This window comes from Heteronotia binoei, chromosome 16 (assembly GCF_032191835.1).
Source record: "Heteronotia binoei isolate CCM8104 ecotype False Entrance Well chromosome 16, APGP_CSIRO_Hbin_v1, whole genome shotgun sequence".
Classification (NCBI taxonomy): Eukaryota; Metazoa; Chordata; class Lepidosauria; order Squamata; family Gekkonidae; genus Heteronotia; species Heteronotia binoei.
In genome coordinates, this window is record NC_083238.1 from 39,243,249 (window position 1) to 39,261,097 (window position 17,849).

Genomic DNA, 17,849 nt, shown 5'->3' on the forward strand with positions numbered 1-17,849 from the left:
TTGCAAATTATCTCAGAGTTACTTAAATTTATACCCTACCTTTCTCCCCATTGGGAATCCAAAGCAACTTACCTTGCCCTCCTTTCTTCCATTATATCCTCACAACAATCCTGTGAGATGTTAGGTGAGGAGTGTGTGACTGGCCCAAAATTACCAGTGAGTTTCCACAACATAATTTGGGTTCCCAGATGCTTGTTTGAAATTCTAGCTACTGTGGCAGACTGGATTTTGCTTGGTGGCTGCTGTTGAATAGTAGCAAACAGCTGTGCCTGCCAGTGGTTACTGCTGTGTTTGGCTCCAATGAATCCTATTATACCATAGAGTTTTTCCTCCCAAATGGCTAGAGTTTCCAGGAAAACCATAGAGTTTTCCTGGAAACACCTAGAGTAGCCACTGCATGACATCGCCGGCATGATGATGTCACTTCTGGGTGACATCATTATGCTGCTGATGTTGGGGGAGGTTCCCCCCACCAGCCCAATGTGCACCGGTGGGTTTGGAACCTCCCAGGTGGAGGAACCCCCGCCTGGACTGGGGGCTTGGCAACCCTAGATGTTATGCCTCTGTTGATGCACTCCAAGATCATGTCAGACGTTTTTGTTGCTGCATCACACTGCTCATATTTAACTCACGGTCCACCCGTATCCCCAGATCTTGTTCACATACACTGGTGGTCTGGTCCAGCACAGATTGGTGGTCTGATCCAGCATGGCGACTTTTAAGTTCCTATGCTGATTTGGAAGGTTTCTATGTCACTTCTTCATACAGCCTACTCAAGCATGAACACTCGGCATTTGTCAAACACACCACCTCAAAAACAAATCTGATAAATCCATTCAATCGTATTTTAAAAGGTTTACACTGCTTTTGCAATTTCGACAAAATCAATTCAATAAAAGAAGATTCCTTCCTTTACAATCATACTCATAAACATGGATTGGCTCATCATTCACCAAAACAAACAGTAGGCTCTGTGTGCAATGGAAATTACCTGCTTAGCAACTGCAGAGCCGTTAGCTACATATACCTTGACGATGAACACCGCCCTCAAAAGAGCAGTGATGACAAAAACGCAATGCAGTGTTTATGAAATTCAAATTGGCCTGAAGCCCTGATCTAGATGGCCCAGGCCAACCCTATTTTGTCAGAAGCAGGGTTGCCCCTTGTTAGTATTTGGATGGGAGACCACTAAGGGTCATAACACAGGGGCAGGCAATGACAGACCACTTCTCAGCATCTCTTCCCTCAAAAATTCCTACCCGACTGCAACCTGATAGAACTTGTGTCCCCCACTGAATTGCCTCAAGCATGCATAGATGGGAAGAAAGGGCCCTTTTTTGCAGAAAGCTATGAAAAGAAAGAGAGGAGTCCTAATGCTGTCAAATTGCCAGTATACCAACATGTATACATTTTGTGCAGGATTGCTCTTCTACAAGGGGAAAAAAATGTGTTCCTTCAGTAAAACTGGGAGTTCCATATATATACACGGGGGGGGGGGGGATATGTTCTTGGCAATGAAAATTACTCATTTTCTCATTTTGCTACTGATGTGTTACATAGACTTCCCTGTAGGATGCAATTTTTTTGCCTTGAGACAAAGCTGAATGCTCAGAACATGCATACCTCTGATTTTTATATGAACAACAAATTTCTTCTGTCTTCGCGGGATGTTTTCTCTTTTCCTTCAGTCATGCCAGGGGCAGATTGAGAGACTGAACATTCTTCCAGCCATTCACAAATTAATGCTTTTATGTCTAGTATGTCTGTTCCAGCTATTATTTCTCCCAGACAGGAGGGCCTCACTGGCAGTGATAAATATTCATGGAAAACCAAGGAAATTGATTTTTAAAAAACCCACTTTTTTGTTGTTTCGTTCCTCATTATTCTCCAGTTCTCTTTAGGGTCTTCCTCTTTTTTTCATAATGAATTTGTGGAAACCTCCAAGATGCTTCTCTAGAGACCTCAGTGGTGATTCAATTGAAGACAATCTTATTTCTGTCAGAATTAATTCCCTGAAAATTCATTTACTTCTAAAGTTGCCAGGTCCGACTCAGGAAATATCTGGGGACTTTGGGGGTGGAGCCAGGAACAAAGTTGTGACAATTGAACTCTGAAGGGAGTTCTGGTCATCACATTTAAAGGGACTACACTCCTTTTAGATGCCTTCTCTCAACTGGAAATAATGGAGGATGGGGGCACATCCTTTTGGGGCTCATAGAATTGAACCCTCTGGTCCAATCTTTTTGAAACTTGGAGGTATTTTTGAGGAGAGGAACCAGATGCTATGCCTCTACTTCAAAACAGCCCCCCAAGCCCCTCATACACACAGATCAATTCTGCATTATACCTCAGAGGACATTCAATCCCCCCTTTGCTTTCTGATAACCCTGAAGTGGGGGGGAGGGGCTCCAAACCAGGGGATCCCCTGCCTCCAACTGGAAATTGGCAACCCTAATTACTTCAGCCAGTTTGGTGTAGTGGTCAGGGCTTTTTTTGAGCAGGAATGTGCAGGAACGGAGTTCCAGCTGGCTTGGCATCAGGGGGTGTGGCCTAATATGCAAAAGAGTCCCTACGGGGTTTTTTCTACAAAAAGCATTGTGTGAAACAATGGTGACATCAGAGGTGTGGCCTAATATGCAAATGAGTTCCTGCTGGGCTTTTTCTACAAAAAAAGCCCCGGTAGTGGTTAAGTGGGTGGACTCTTATCTGGGAGAACCGGGTTTGATTGCAGCTGCTGCAATGGCCTTGGGTTAGCCATAGCTATCGCAGGAGTTGTTCTTGAAAGGGCAGCTGCTGTGAGAGCCCTCTCAGCCCCACCCTCCTCACAGGGTGTCTGTTGTGGGGGGAGAAGACATAGAAGATTGTAAACCGATCTGAGTCTCTGATTCAAAGAGAAGGGTGGGGTATAAATCTGCAGTCTTCTTCTACATATTTTGTCAACAATGCCATCACCTAGAACAAAGTTAGAGTCCAGTGGCACCTTTAAGACCAACAAAGTTTTATTCTTTTTTTATTTTTGTATTTGTGTGCATGTGTGAATGCATACACCTGGAAGTCATAGTGATCTCTGGGGACACACCTGGATATCCCTGGAGGATATCCAGGGAGGTGGTTGAATAAAGCCTGCCCCCGCCTCTCGATACTCCAAGGTGGTCTTCTATCCAAGTACTTGCCACAGTCGACCCTGCTTAGCTTCTGAGATCTGACAAGATCAGAGTCTTCTGGGCCATCCAGGTTAAGGCCCAACAAAGTTTTTATTCAAGGTATGAGTTTTTGTGTGTAGGCACAATTCCTCAGATACACGGAAATGGAATATAACAGTTCAAACTTATAGAAAGAGGCTGAAGGGTAAATTAGCATGTAACATGATGAGGAAGTGTGCACGTGCATGAAAGGTCATACCATGAATAAAACTTTGTTGGTCTTAAAGGTACCACTGGGCTCAAACTTTGTTCTATTGCTTCAGACCCACACAGATGCCCACTTGGATCTAATGCTATTATCTATGAAAACAACAAAACCTTTGCCTTACTCTCAACCATTCTGCTGTCCCACAGCAGAAATGTCGATACCATTAAAGGCCAGCGAATTGTCAATTATTTCACCCAACCTCTCTCATAGAGTTGCTGTGAAGATCGCCTTGGGGGAGAACCAAGTACACCAACTTCAGCTTCTTGGAGGGAGGACTAAAAAAATGTACCAGATGGGTATGTTAAGCCAGCTTGGTGTAGTGGTTAAGTGCATGGACTCTTATCTGGGAGAATCGGGTTTGATTCCCCACTTCTCCACATGTACCTGCTGATGTGACCTTGAGTCAGCCACAAGTTCTCGCAGAGCTGTTCCTCTCAAGAGCCGTTTCTGTCAGAGCTCTCTCAGCTCCACCTACCTCAGAAGGTGTCTGTTGTGGGGAGGGGAAGAGAAAGGAGATTGTAAACTGCTTTGAGACTCCTTCAGGTAGTGAAGGGCAGGATATAAATCCAATCTTTTCTTCTAAATGCTGTCAAGTCACTTCCAATTTACAGTGACTCTATGAATTAATGTCCTCCAAAACAGCCTATAGTTAAAGGTCATTCTCAGGCAGGGCTTTTTTTAGCGGGAATGCACAGGAATGCAGTTCAGCTGGCTTCGGCTCAAAGAAAGGTCTCTGGCAAAGGGAAAGCACTAGGCAGCCACACACTCCCAAACCGCACGCTCCGTCTTCTCTGCTGCCTCCAGCCTCCAATGGGCTTGTGAAGAGAACAATAGATGTGGAACCACCCATGAGCGACCCCTCCCAGGAGAAGTTGGGCCTGCTGCTGCCCACTCCACTATCTGTGGCTTTCTCTCTCCAGCCATATTTGGGGGGGCAGGGAGAAAAGGTCTCTTACTGATAACACACATCCATGAAATGCAGCATGAAATGCAGCTGTACTGTTCTGTGTCAATGTGAGGAAAGTACTGAATGGGTGACGTCACTTGTGGCCTAATATGCAAATGAGTTCCTGCTGGGCTTTTCCTACAAAAAAAGGCCTGTTCTCAGGTCTTGAAAACAGAGGGCCAGGGCTTCTTTGATTGAGTCAATCCATCTTGTGTCCTTGATTGAGTCAATCCATCTTTTCCTGCTGCCTTCGACTCTTCCTAGCATCCTTGTCTTTTCTAATAACTCTTGTCTTCTCAAAATGTGGCCAAGGTACAATAGCCTCACTTTAGTCATCTTAAGTTTCTAGGGAGAATTCAGGCTTGATTTGGTCTAGAAATGTACCAGATAGATGTTATTCAGCACCACAAGGGGCACTGTTTGGATAGCCTTGCCTCAAGTCATGTCTGGACACATTCCATACCATAAAAAACCATTGGGATTACCTGCCCAAACCTGGTTTACCCTTAACCATATACCCCAGTCCTCCTGAATGGCCTACCCTCCAAAGTAAAGCTCCAAAAACAGGCCTTTTGCTAGAACACTGAAATAAAGTGAATTCAGCCAGCTCTGAATCAACCAAGAACACTTTATTGCAAGAGGAAACAGTCACAGAGAAACACAGGCCCAGAGAGAACTACATACAGTCCAGCCATGGCTAGCCACGCCCCACTAGCAGGCAACAGTTACTCCTGCTGGCTCACTCTACAATCCTTCATTTGCATCTCTTTGTTACAAGTTGTTACATGCCTAGCATCCTGATTGGCCAGTACTTCCAGGCTTCAGGATCCTGGTTTGCAAGGAGTACCCGCCTCAAACTCAGGCCTACTAACAGTGAACACATAGGGTTGCCAATCCCCAGGTGGGTAGCGAAACTATAGAATCTTAGCGTACAGCTATGTAAATTAAAAAAAAAACGCTAAGAGACACCATATATTTTAAACAACAAAACAGTGTAATGTAGAGGTCAGTGGTGTTTTGACAAAGCTTGCACGTAGAACTTCAAATAGACAAGAGCATGTAGCAAAAAGGCATTCACAGAAGACAGTACAAAAACAGTCTTTCCAAGGAGTAACAATATTCCAGTATTTGGTTTGTAGAACTAAAAGAAGCCCTTCCCAAGATGTCTGTTCTAGATATCAAGACACTTCATCCGTCTTTCTTCAGTTTGAAGGCTTATTTATCACTGGAACCCAATCTTTACAATACATTCACAGGAGATCAACAAGGTTCAGAACATGTCTGTTAGATTTCCAGGTTTCAGGTCATCAGAAAGTTGGGGGGGGGGGGGGAGGAGGGAAATATTTGCTGGGCACTCCATTCCCAATGGAGACCAATTCCCATAGGATATTATGGAGAATTGATCCACAGGTATCTGGGGCTCTGGGAGGGCCTGTTTTTTTTTAGGTAGAGGCACCAAATTTTCAGCATAGCTTTCGATGTCTCTCCTCAAAACACCCTCCAAGTTTCAAAAGGATTGGACCAGGGGGTTCAATTTTATGAGCCTCAAAAGAAGGTGCCCCGTCCTTCATTATTTCCAATGGAGGGAAGGCATTTAAAAGGTGTGCGGTCCCTTTACATGTTATGGTCAGAACTCCCTTTGGAGTTCAATTATGTTTGTCACACCCTTGCTTCTTGCTCCACCCCGAAGTCCCCTGACTCCACCCCAAAAGTCCCCAGATATTTCTTGAATTGGACTTGGCAACCCTATGAACTCAGCAAATACATAACAAATACGATAAGGCAAGGATCCCATCCAGCCTACCAAGTAGCAAATAATCCAATTCCCACTAGGCCCGGTTCTTTCCAATGGCATCCTTTAATAGTCATTCTGAGGCGATCTTTAGGATGAAAACGCACAGGCAAAGGCCGCCATGCCTGTGCAGATGCAATCCTTCACTTGAATGAAGGGGACCGATTTAGCTCAGTTCAGTTCAAGTGTCTTTGTCTTGGCCATCAGCCACAAGAGAAGATAGAAGGGAGTGGGCAGCAGAGAGATTTATTTCTTTGTTACTGGAATGAACAGAGAAGGCCACAGACGCATTGACTTCATGTATGCCTTGGAGCAAGCTCTGGGATCGAATCAGACTGAAAAATATTCTTTAATGAATTCAGGACACTTATTAAAACTTGGATTTCTAACAAAAATACATAATTGTGAGGACACGGATCCTAAAATAATATTGTCAGATTAACTTTGAATGTTTGGTAAGGTCACTCATATAAGCGTATTTGTGATACGCTGTCCTTGTGTCCCTCCCTGGCCCCTCCTGGGTTCTGGAGACAAGACACCACGCTGGGAGTTCCATGCTCAGAAATGAATTCCTGATAGCGTTGCCAAGTCCAAATCCAGAAATATCTGGGGACTTTGGGGGTGGAGCCAGAAGACTTTGGGGCTGGATCCAGGAGCAAGGTTGTGACAAGCACAATTGAACTCCAAAGGGAGTTCTGGCCATCACATGTAAAGGGACCACACACCTTTTAAATGCCTTCCCTCCATTGGAAATAATGAAGGATGGAGCACCTTCTTTTGGGGCTCATAGAATTGGACCCCCAGTCCAATCCTTTTAAAACATGGAGGGTATTTTGGGGAGAGGCAGGCACTGGATGCTATGCTGAAAATTTGGAGCCTCTTTCTCAAACAACAGCGCCCCCCTCAGAGCCATAGATACCCACAGATCAAGTCACTATTATACCCTATAGGAATTGATTTCCATAATGGTATAATGGAGTGACCAGCAGACAATTCCCTCCCCCTCCCCGCTTTCTGATGATCCTGAAGTGGGGGGGGGGGCTCCAAACCTGGGGATCCCTTATCCCCACCTGGGGACTGGCACACTTATGGTTGCTGTAGGATATCCAGGCCAGGCCCTATCAATGTAGGGCTGAAATACTGCTGAGGAAAGCTCTTTCTGTTGAACCAGCATTGCAGTAGGGCTGCCAACAGCAATCACAGTCCCCCCCCCAACAAAGATCCCTGCCCCCCATACACACACATGTGGTCCCTCACATTACAAGAACACCCACAAGATGCTTGATTAGAACAAATATGCGACGCGTCATCTTCCAGGGGCACTATACCCAAATGTAAGGCCCGCAGAGCTCCCTGAACCCGCAGTATTTTGTACCTCTAGCTCTACCCCCCAATCATGGCAGTCCTAGGACAAAACTTTGGCCTAACTCTGGATGTTAGCTCAAATGTACTTCATTTTCTTAAAGTTCAGCAATTGGGGGTGGGGGGATAATCAGAACATATTGATTTTTCCACTAAAAGCTGTTACTTTCCAGACAAGTGGGAAGCACATTTATTAAATTTTTAATGGAGCTTACACAAGTCGAGGTACTTAATTATCACACATATTGCTGTGCTAGATGGGAACTCCACACATTTAACTCTTAAATGTCAGTCCAATGGGACCTTAGAGACCAGCAGTATTTTCGGGATGTGAACTTTTGAGAGTCAAAGTTCCCTTTGTCAGATGAAGGGGAGCTCTTGAAACCTGATATCCTGAACAACTCAGCCCCAGTTGCCACTGGACTTGAATCTAGTTGTTCTGCTAAAGACCAACATGGCAACTTCCGAAACATTTAGACCTTTTGATACATGACCAAGGCTTACTCAGAGTATTCCCTTACCACAAACATCACTGCTTTGGAGGAACAGTCCTACAGGTTTAATCTAATGGCAGTTAGTTTGGGTTTCCAGTATCCTGGTCTGGGTGGGAGATTCCCTGCTTTCTGGCGCTCCTTCCTGCCTCTGGCCACTGGCTGGCCAGGGAAACCAGACAGCCACATTGCACAGGATGTCCCCATTCTAGCAGGAGTTCGTTTGCATATTAGGCCACACAAGGCTCTTTTTTGTAAGCTCTTGGAGGATTGGCTACATCAGGGTGTGTGGCCTAATATGCAAACAATCTAGGGTTGCCAAGTTCAATTCAAGAAATATCTAAAGACTTTGGGGGTGGAGCCAGGAGACTTTGGGGGTGGAGCCAGGAGACATCGGGGCAGAGCCAGGAACAAGGGTGTGACAAGCATAATTGAACTCCAAGGGAGTTCTGGCCATCACATTTAAAGGGACCGCACACCTTTTTAAATGTCTTCCTTCCATAGGAAATAATGAAGGATAGGGGCACCTTCTTTTGGGGCTCATAGAATTGGACCCCATGGTCCAATCATTTTGAAACTTGGGGGATACTTTGGAGAGAGTCACTAGATACTATACTGCAAATTTGGTGCCTCTACCTCAAAAAACAGCACCCCCAGAGCCCCCGAAACCTCCAGATCAATTCCTCATTATACCCTATGAGAATCGATCTCCACATAGAGAATAATGAAGTACTCACCATTTCTGGCAACACTGAAGGTGGATTGGCCTCTCTACTCATGAGTTGCTGCCAACTTCTTCAAAGTAACAGACACCCCATCCCAAGAGGAAGCCTTTCAATCAGCGACTGAAGCCTCCGGAGGTAGAAACGCACATGGTCCTCTGGGGGCGGAGCTAACCCCCTCCACCGGCCAGACTCCCTGAGAAGACGCCTGTGGCAGCCGGAGAGGATGCAAGCACTACGAGTCCCAGCATGCACCTTGCGAAGGGAGGCCGGACTGGAGCGAATTGCAGGCCGGTGGTGGGCAGGTCTTTGTGACCCGGAGGAAGGGAGAAGGGAGGAAGGCAGGCAAGGAAAGAGACACCGCGCTGTCCCCCCCCCCCGCTTCCACATTTTTGGAGATCGGGGGATGAGGCTGCTAATTCAGGGGTCCCCCGGCAGGGCGGGGGTTTGGGAAGCCTAAAACGAGCTCCTGCTAGAATTCCACCTCTGTCCCCGACACAATGTGATGCCATCACGTTGGGGACATTGCATGGTGATGCTCTGGCTTTTGGGTAAAACCCTATGGTTTAACTGATTTCACCATAGAGTTTCACCCTCAAACCAGAGTGTCACCGCACAAAGTCCCTGACATAATGATGTCACTTCCATGTAACAGAATCACATTGGGGACATTGCACATCATTCCCACCCCCTTCAGGAATGCCCCCCAAATACCCCCACTGGCGAGAACGTAGGATTTGGCAACCCTAATACCAAGCCAGATGATATCCTTTCTGTAAGGGCACAGCTGTATGATATCTTTTTCTCTTTAAAGAACCACACAACCTTTTTTTGTAATATGGTGGTTACGTGAGATGGCTTGGTGGTTTACAGCCTCTTGCTACATATCAAGCTTCTGGCTGGGATGTGCTCCAAATCCTGGGCTAAATGGCCATTTTATTTTGATTTATTATATACAGCAGCTTCTTAGATTTAAATATAGCCCTTTATGTATTAAAATAATTTATCAAACAGCATGTTGGAAGCACAGCTTCACACAGGACTTTTTAAGACATCTGGATACTCCTGTCATTTCTGCCACTGTTCACTTTTAAAAAAAAAAATTCAAATGGGTACAGTTAACATAGATATGTGACAGAACATGACAGCAACACATGCCAGATGTCAGTGAATGTTGGCATTTAGTGGTAACTGGTGGGGACCCATGAGAAACTCAAGGGGAACTTCCCCCTCTTTCATTCCTTCTCCACCCCTTCCCCTCTAACCTCCTCCCACTTTCTCTTCAATTGCCTCTGCTTTTCTGCCTAAGTGAAAAGTGGATTCCATACTGACCAATGTCACATTTTTAAATTTGAAAATCGTTATGTGGTGGACATGCTAGAAAGCAAGAAAATGTTCGCTAGAGATACATGAAGAAATGTAGGAAAGGGAAAGGAAAGGAAGATCCCCTGTGCAAGCACCAGTCATTTCCAACTCTGGGGTGACATTGCTTTCACAACGTTTTCACAGCAGACTTTTTACAGGGTAGTTTGCCATCGCCTTCCCCAGTCATCTACACTTTCCCCCAAGGAAGCTGGGTACTCAATTTACCAACCTTCGAAGGATGGAAAGCTGAGTCAACCTTGAGCCGACTACCTGAACCCAGCTTCCGCTGGGATCGAACTCAGGTTGTGAGCAGAGCTTAGGACTGCAGTACTGCAGCTTTAACACTCTGCGCCACGGGGCTCCTATGAGGAGATGTAACAGATGTTAAAACTTAAGTTTGCGATGGACCCTAAAAGTATGTTATTGAATATTCTACCAAATAATATCACAACAATACACACTGAATTATTTAACTAGATGGTGATGGCGGCAAGGGTAACGTGTTGCAAAATGGAAGGCAGAAAAATACAGAATTGAAGGAATGGAAGAATAGATTAGTCAAATATGTGGCAATGGCAAAATTCTATTCTTGACTTTATATTTCTATTTAACTTTGTTCTATCTTTTCCTAATGATTTCATTTCTAATAGTTAATTCTTACAAAAATATATTGCCTTTAACTTTTTTATCATCTTCTAGCTTAACAATTTAATCCTGATTTTTGACTATATAATTGAAAAACACTTTCCATTTATCTTGGAATCCTGCTATTGGTCTGTTGTGAATGTAAGATGCTGATTTTGCCCTTGCCGCATATATTGCCATGCCTCCGTCTCTCTGCCATCCCCACAACCTCTTGCCTACACTCTGTCCTGATTGGGAAGGGCAGGGCTTTTTTCATATCAGGAACTCCTTTGCATTTTAGGCCACACACCCTTGATGTAGCCTATCCTTCAAGAGCTTCCAGTAGGCCCTGTAAGAAGAGCCCTTGGAGGATTGGTCACAGCTGGGGTGTGTGGCCTAATATGCAAAGGAGTTCCTGCTACAAAAGAAAAGCCCTGGGGAGGGGCATGTTTGAGGAAGCAGAAAGAAGCAGCAACAAGCAGTAGCAGAACCACCACTGCAGCCACCTCCTGTTCCCTGCAACCTGTTTCTCTTGGCCTAGTGAAGGTGAGGACAGCAGCACAGTTGGGAAACAGAGGAGAGAGTGGTGCTGCTCCTGGTTGCCCAGTTGTACACTCGGTGGCAGCGGCTACTACTGCTATTCATAGAATCATAGAGTTGGAAGGACCACCAGGGTCATCTAGTCCAACCCCTGCACAATGCAGGAAACTCAAAAACACCTCCCCCTAAATTCACAGGATCTTCATTGCTGTCAGATGGCCATCTAGCCTCTGTTTAAAAACCACCAAGGAAGGAGAGCCCATCACCTCCTGAGGAAGCCCGTTCCACTGAGGAATCACTCTAATGTCAGGAAGTTCTTCCTAATGTTGAGCCGGAAACTCTTTTGATTTAATTTCAACCTGTTGGTTTTGGTCCTGCCTTCTGAGGCCACAGAAAACAATTCCACACCATCCTCTATATGACAGCTCTTCAAGTAGTTGAAGATGGTGATTATATCACCTCTCAACCGCATCCTCTCCAGGCTAAACATCCTCAGCTCCTTCAGCTTTTCCTCATAAGACTTGGTCACCAGACCCCTCACCATCTTTGTCGCCCTCCTCTGGACCCGTTCCAGCTTGTCTATATCCTTCTTAAAATCCTTCTCAAAACTGAACACAATACTGCAGGTGAGTTCTTACCAGAGCAGAATAAAGTGATACCATCACTTCACATGATCTGGACACTATACTTTTGTTGATACAGCCCAAAATTGCATTTGCCTTTTTAGCCACTGCATCACACGACCGCATTACATTCAACTTAGGGATTCCATTCCCCACTTGGGGGCAGGGGATCTCCTGGTTTTTCAGGCTCCTGTCCACTGCTGGCCAGCTGGCTGATCGGGGAAAATCCCACCCACTCCTCCCAATGCCTTGAGCTGACATCACACTGACATCCTACTCCTATCCTATCATGCTACTGAGCAAAGTTTATTTTAAAATTAAATAATATATTTATACCCAGCCTTTCCTTTTGGCTCAAACTGTGCAACCCACAAGAGCCACGCATCACACGAAATCTGGGCAGTGCACGAATGAAGGCTGAACGGTGAGTTCACCACTCCTGGGAGGGTGAACTCACCACTTGGCCTTCACTCGTGCACTGACCAGCTTTTAAAGATCATTTAAAATTAAAATGGCCTTTGCAAAGCCACATGACACATCAATGAAGGCCAAGAGGTGGCTATTGCTCAGCCTTCACTCATGCGTCACTCAGCCTCTTTGTAAAAGCCATTTAAATTTTAAATGGCTCTCACAAAGCTGGGTAGCGGGTGATTGAAGGCCGAGCAGCAAGTTCACCCCCACCCCCAGAAGTGGGTGAACTTTCCGCTCAGCCTTCAGTCATGTGTCGCACATTTTGCAAAGCCAAGCGGTGTGTGAGTGAAGGTCGAATGGCAAGTTCACCCACTGGGAAGTGGGTGAAGCCACTGCTTGGCCTTCACTGGCACTCTGCACGGTTCTTGCAAGCCCTGCCCCCACATGGACCCATGGACCATCCCAGGAGGTCCATGTTGGTGGGTGCACGGACCAGGCTTGCAGACCGCTAGTAAATGTTGTAGTAAATGCCAACTGTACAGTTTCATAAACCATAAAAACTGTACAGTCGGAACTGCTTGAATATTGTTTTTTTGTGTATGTAATCATTTGGAATTGTTGGAATTTGTAATTACCTGTTGTTTTGGTGGATTTTTGACCTTGTTCACCTTGTTATCTACATTGTGGTATTATTCAGGAGTGAATAACATTTACTATGATGACAATATTGTAAACTATAGTTTAGCATTAGTGGTTATTTTTTTGGTTTAATGATAGAATTTCAATAACGTAACAGACAGGACTTGGAGATTTTTGTTTTCATATACTATCAAAATACAGGCTGAGATAATGTCCTATGTAGAATTTACTCTGATAACCTCTAGCCCTTTTCATTATCTGATGTACTAGATACACACAGAGAGTATTTTCGGTAATTAGTTAATCAGTGTTCTTTGTTCTGTTTCTCTATGGCTGTGGGCCATAATAAGGATGGGTGGGTGAGTAGATGGATGGGTTGGGGGGGCAGGCGGGTGAATCAGTGAGTGGGTGGGTGATGTGGGAGTAACTTTTGCGAATTGATTTGCAAAGCTGAATTAACTAGAAACACTAATATAAATGGGGAATAATTGCATGGGATCAAACTCATGGGCAAAAGGGGTTCTTTCTTCCTCACCTGTACCTCTGCTGAAGTTGCTGGAAAATATTCTAAAATCAGAACCAGTTTTTGACTGATAGTCTCCTGTGATTTTGAGATCCATGTTTAGATTAAGCTTTGAGATTTGACTTAGATTTTTTTAATTGATCAGAATTCATATAGGAGCTCTAATACAATGACTCCGTTCAGATGTCTCACAAAACTAAAGTTTAATTTAACTAGGTGTGGTTGTCTGAATGCAGACCATTCCTCTAACCATGCTTAGTTACAGTCTTTCAAACAATCTCTGAAATAATATACTTGGATTATTAACCCCAGTCTTTAACTATGGTTCCCATAGGGTTGCCAGATCTTCCCTGGCCACTGGTGGGGTAGGGTTGCCAACTCCAAGTTGGGAAACTCCTGGAGATTTGGGGATGGAGCCTGAGGAGGACAGGGACCCCAGTGTGTACAATGCCAAAGAATCCACTCTCCAAAGCATCCATTCTCTCCAAGAGAACTGATCTCTGTAGTTCAGAAATGAGCTGTAATTCTGGGGAATCCCCAGATCTCACCTGGTGGCTGGCATCCCTGCATGATACAAAAGTATGGACAATGTGGCTTGCCCTCCATTAATAGTCTCACATGCTCCTCCGCTCCAGAGCCATCTGGTCAGTGTGAAGGCTATGAGACCAGCTTTTGCTGAAGCAAATCGGGATCTTAATAATGATCTATGAGCAGAATCCCTAGCCCTTTCCACACCATAAATTTCCTCTGGAAAGGAAAAGTCCCCTGTGCAAGCACCAGTCATTTCCGACTCTGGTTCAGGTAGCTGGCCCAAGGTTGACTCAGCCTTCCATCCTTCCGAGGTCGGTAAAATGAGTACCCAGCTTGCTGGGGGGAAAGTGTAAAAATTTCCTCTACTGTGGTAATTAGTCCATAAAATGTTTATATATAGTGGCTACAACCTTAACAGCGAAACCCTCTGAACAGGGTTTTATTTGTAGCAGGAACTCCTTTGCATATTAGGCCACACACCCCTGATGTAGCCAATCCTCCAAGAGCTTACAGGTAGGGTTGCCAAGTCCAATTTAAGAAATATCTGGGGACTTTGGGTGTGGAGCCAGGAGACTTTGGGGGTGGAGCCAGGATACATTGGGGCGGAGCCAAGAGCAAGGGTGTGACAAGCATAATTGAACTTCAAGGGAGTTCTGGCCATCACATATAAAGGGACTGCACATCTTTTAAAATGCCTTCCTTCCATAGGAAATAATGAAGGATAGGGGCACCTTCTTTTGGGGCTCATAGAATTGGACCCCCTGGTCCAATCTTTTTGAAACTTTGGAGGTATTTTGGGGAGAGGCACTAGATGCTATACTGAAAATTTGGTGCCTCTATCTCAAAAAACAGCCCCCCCCAGAGCCCCCGATACCCGCAACTCGATTCCCCATCATTCCCTATGGGAATCGTTCATGGAGGTGCATGATGGCTCTGGGGGTGGGGCTTCCCCCGCCAGCCAGCTGGCTGGGGGAGGGGGGAAGCCTGTAAAACCGGGGGATCCCCCTCTGGGACCTGGGGATTGGGAAGCCTACTTACAGGGCTGTTAGTTCACAACCTACTGGAAGCTCCAGGAACATGGGATACATCAGGGGTGTGTGGCCTAATATTCTTGTAGTTCCTGCTACAAGAAAAGCCCTGCCTCTGCAGAGCTATTCCAGTCTAAACTCATTGATCTTAATAGGCTAAGAATGGAGTAATTTTGTATAAGATTGCACTGAAAGTCTGAGAATGAGGCAGAATGGTTGGATAATGCTCTATTAATTGCCATGTCTCCCAAGAAGTAGTAATGAATCACAGACAAGCCGTGCCTTTTGATTTGTCCCTTAGTTACCAAAACATCAGATGCGCAATATGCATATAAACCATACAGTTAAGTAGTTGCATATATCATATTTAGCATAATGAGACTGGCTCCTTGAATTATGAAAAACTCAGACCTTTCTCAATTTAATAAGGAAACAGGACCAGACACACACTCTGTATCCAAGCGATACTGAACACATTTTGGCAACCGTGCTTAGAAGCACATCCAGTTCCGAAGGAAATGTTAAAAGGTCACAGTAGTGAAATTTAAAACTTAGGTAAACACATTGGAAATTGGTCTCGCACTAGATATAGTTTCACTTACATATCCATCTAAAAGTAGTCAAAATGGAACACATTAAAAAATCAACTGTGAAACAGATTCAATAAAATTCCAGTTTGTACAAGTCTTGGCAACAAGGATTACTTTCTACATTTTATAGCGATGCGAAAACTAACTTTTCAAAGATGTATGGAGAGATTATTCATTGGCCGTCTAACTGAACTACACAGAGTACCCATTCTCTTCAAATAAATGTACCTTAATCTCTTGAATGGAGAATGCAGGTCACAGAAACAGTGACCCTGTAATGTGGCTGAAGATAATCTAATATTCTACATGTAAACTGAATAACAATTGTATTTATGTAGTGTGTTTTGAGTGTTCACAGGACTTCAGATAGACTCATTCCTTATGAGTTTATAAAGTAGGTCAGTGATATTATCAGCACATTTAAGATAGAGAGAATTTGCTCAAGACCATCTAGTAAAGTCATGCCAGAGGCAAGATTCAAAACCAGGGCTTTTCTGGTTCAGAGGTTGCTCTCAATGGCTGGTTCACACACAGTGGACAATGCACTTTCAGTGCATTTTAGCATTCATTTGCAACTAGATTTCTCTGGGTGAAAAGGGAAAATCCACTTGCAAATAACTCCTAAAGCAAGGGTGGCTAAACTTGCTTATAACATGAGAGCCACACAGAATAAACATCAGATGTTTGAGAACCACAAGACATGAACATCAGATGTTTGAGAACTGCAAGCAGAAAGAAGGAAAGAAAGCAAATAGACGCGGGGTGGGATGGGAGAGAGATGGAAAGAAAGCAACTTGAACTTTATATCCATTCTCCAAGCTGCCAGCTGGCTTGGCTTGGCTTGGAGATGTGATTTAAAGAGAGAAATGCCTTCTCCAAGCCAGCCAACAGGGCAGTAGTGGCTTTGAGAGCCACACAATATGTGTGAAAGAGCCACATGTGGCTTCTAAGGCACGGTCTGGCCACCCCTGTCCTAAAGTGTATTGAAAGTACATTATCCAGCTTGTGCGAAAGCAATCTATCTACCTGTCCGTCTGTCCTTCTGTCATTACTGCTCATACAGAAATAGCCTTGAGCAGAAAATAATATAAAATAAAGTAATGCCTCACTTAGTATTCTTCTTCTTAACCCTATATATTTTGCTACAGAAGGAGTAACAGAATAATTTATATCTGATAATAATTACATCACCTGTGCCCTCATATCATCAAATGCCTCACTGGTCATGTTAGTAGGTTCGATGCATGAGGAGACTTGGTAGCGGTGAACCAAAGCTCTTTATTGTGATTACAGCATGGTAATAGACAGATTAAAACTGATTTCCCACTCACCCGACGCTGCTCTGACGTTCCTCTTTTCAGCATGGCATCCTTCCGATTTCCCACTATCTGCCCCGGGGTTTCAGCTTGCATCGGCATTTTTGCACAGCAAAAAGAAACCGCTAAAAATCAGTTTCTCTTTGCCATGGAAAAATGCTGAAGCAAACTGAAGCCCTGGGGCAGATAGTGGGAAATCGGAAGGACGCCGCGCTGAAAAGAGGAACATCAGAGGGGTGTAGGGTGAGTGGGAAATCAGTCGAAAACTACTGTACTAAGCCAATGGGGCCAACTTTATACACACCCAAAGTTCCCATGCTAGAATGCCATTGGGTCATTTGAATCAGCAGGGGGCTGGTGATTGGTCCAGGGAAGCAGAGATTTAGATCCTACTTCCCATTGTTCCTAGTCAACAAGCTCAGTCTTTAAGGCTCCAGTGAGCCAGGCAGGAACTACCCACACACATGAAACATAAAGTCCACATACACAACAGCTCATTTCTGGTATTTTAAAATAAAAGACTAATCAAACTGGCCCTGAAATCATTAAATACTGTTTCAAACTGTCTTATGAGCATCTCCATGTTTGATTTGAATATGGCACTTTTCAAATATCTGCCCTCCAAGACCACCAAAAGAAGGGCATCTATCGTTACCAAAGTAAAAGCTCTTCTGAACTTTGGTATTGTCAAACAATAAAAGTACGTCAGCAGTTGCATTGGAGCGACGTGTGAAAGTAGTCTCAAACAGTGTTCCCTCTAAGCTGAGTTAACGTGAGCTAGCTCACAGATTTTTAGCCTCCAGCTCACAAATTTTTGTCTTAGCTCAAGAAGGATGACCCCAGAGCACAAAAATGTATCCAGTAGCTCACAACTTTAATGCCAGGAGCTCACAAAGTAGAATTTTTGCTCACAAGACTCTGCAGTTTAGAGGGAA

The 17,849-nt window shown here is 44.6% G+C and overlaps 1 protein-coding gene across 1 annotated transcript in view; it reads right to left on the bottom strand.

Annotated features, from left to right (window-relative positions):
- Window positions 1–17,849, bottom strand: part of PDE1A (phosphodiesterase 1A) — a 239,941-nt gene that overhangs the window by 50,144 nt on the left and 171,948 nt on the right. The gene's annotated exons all lie outside the window — the stretch shown is intronic.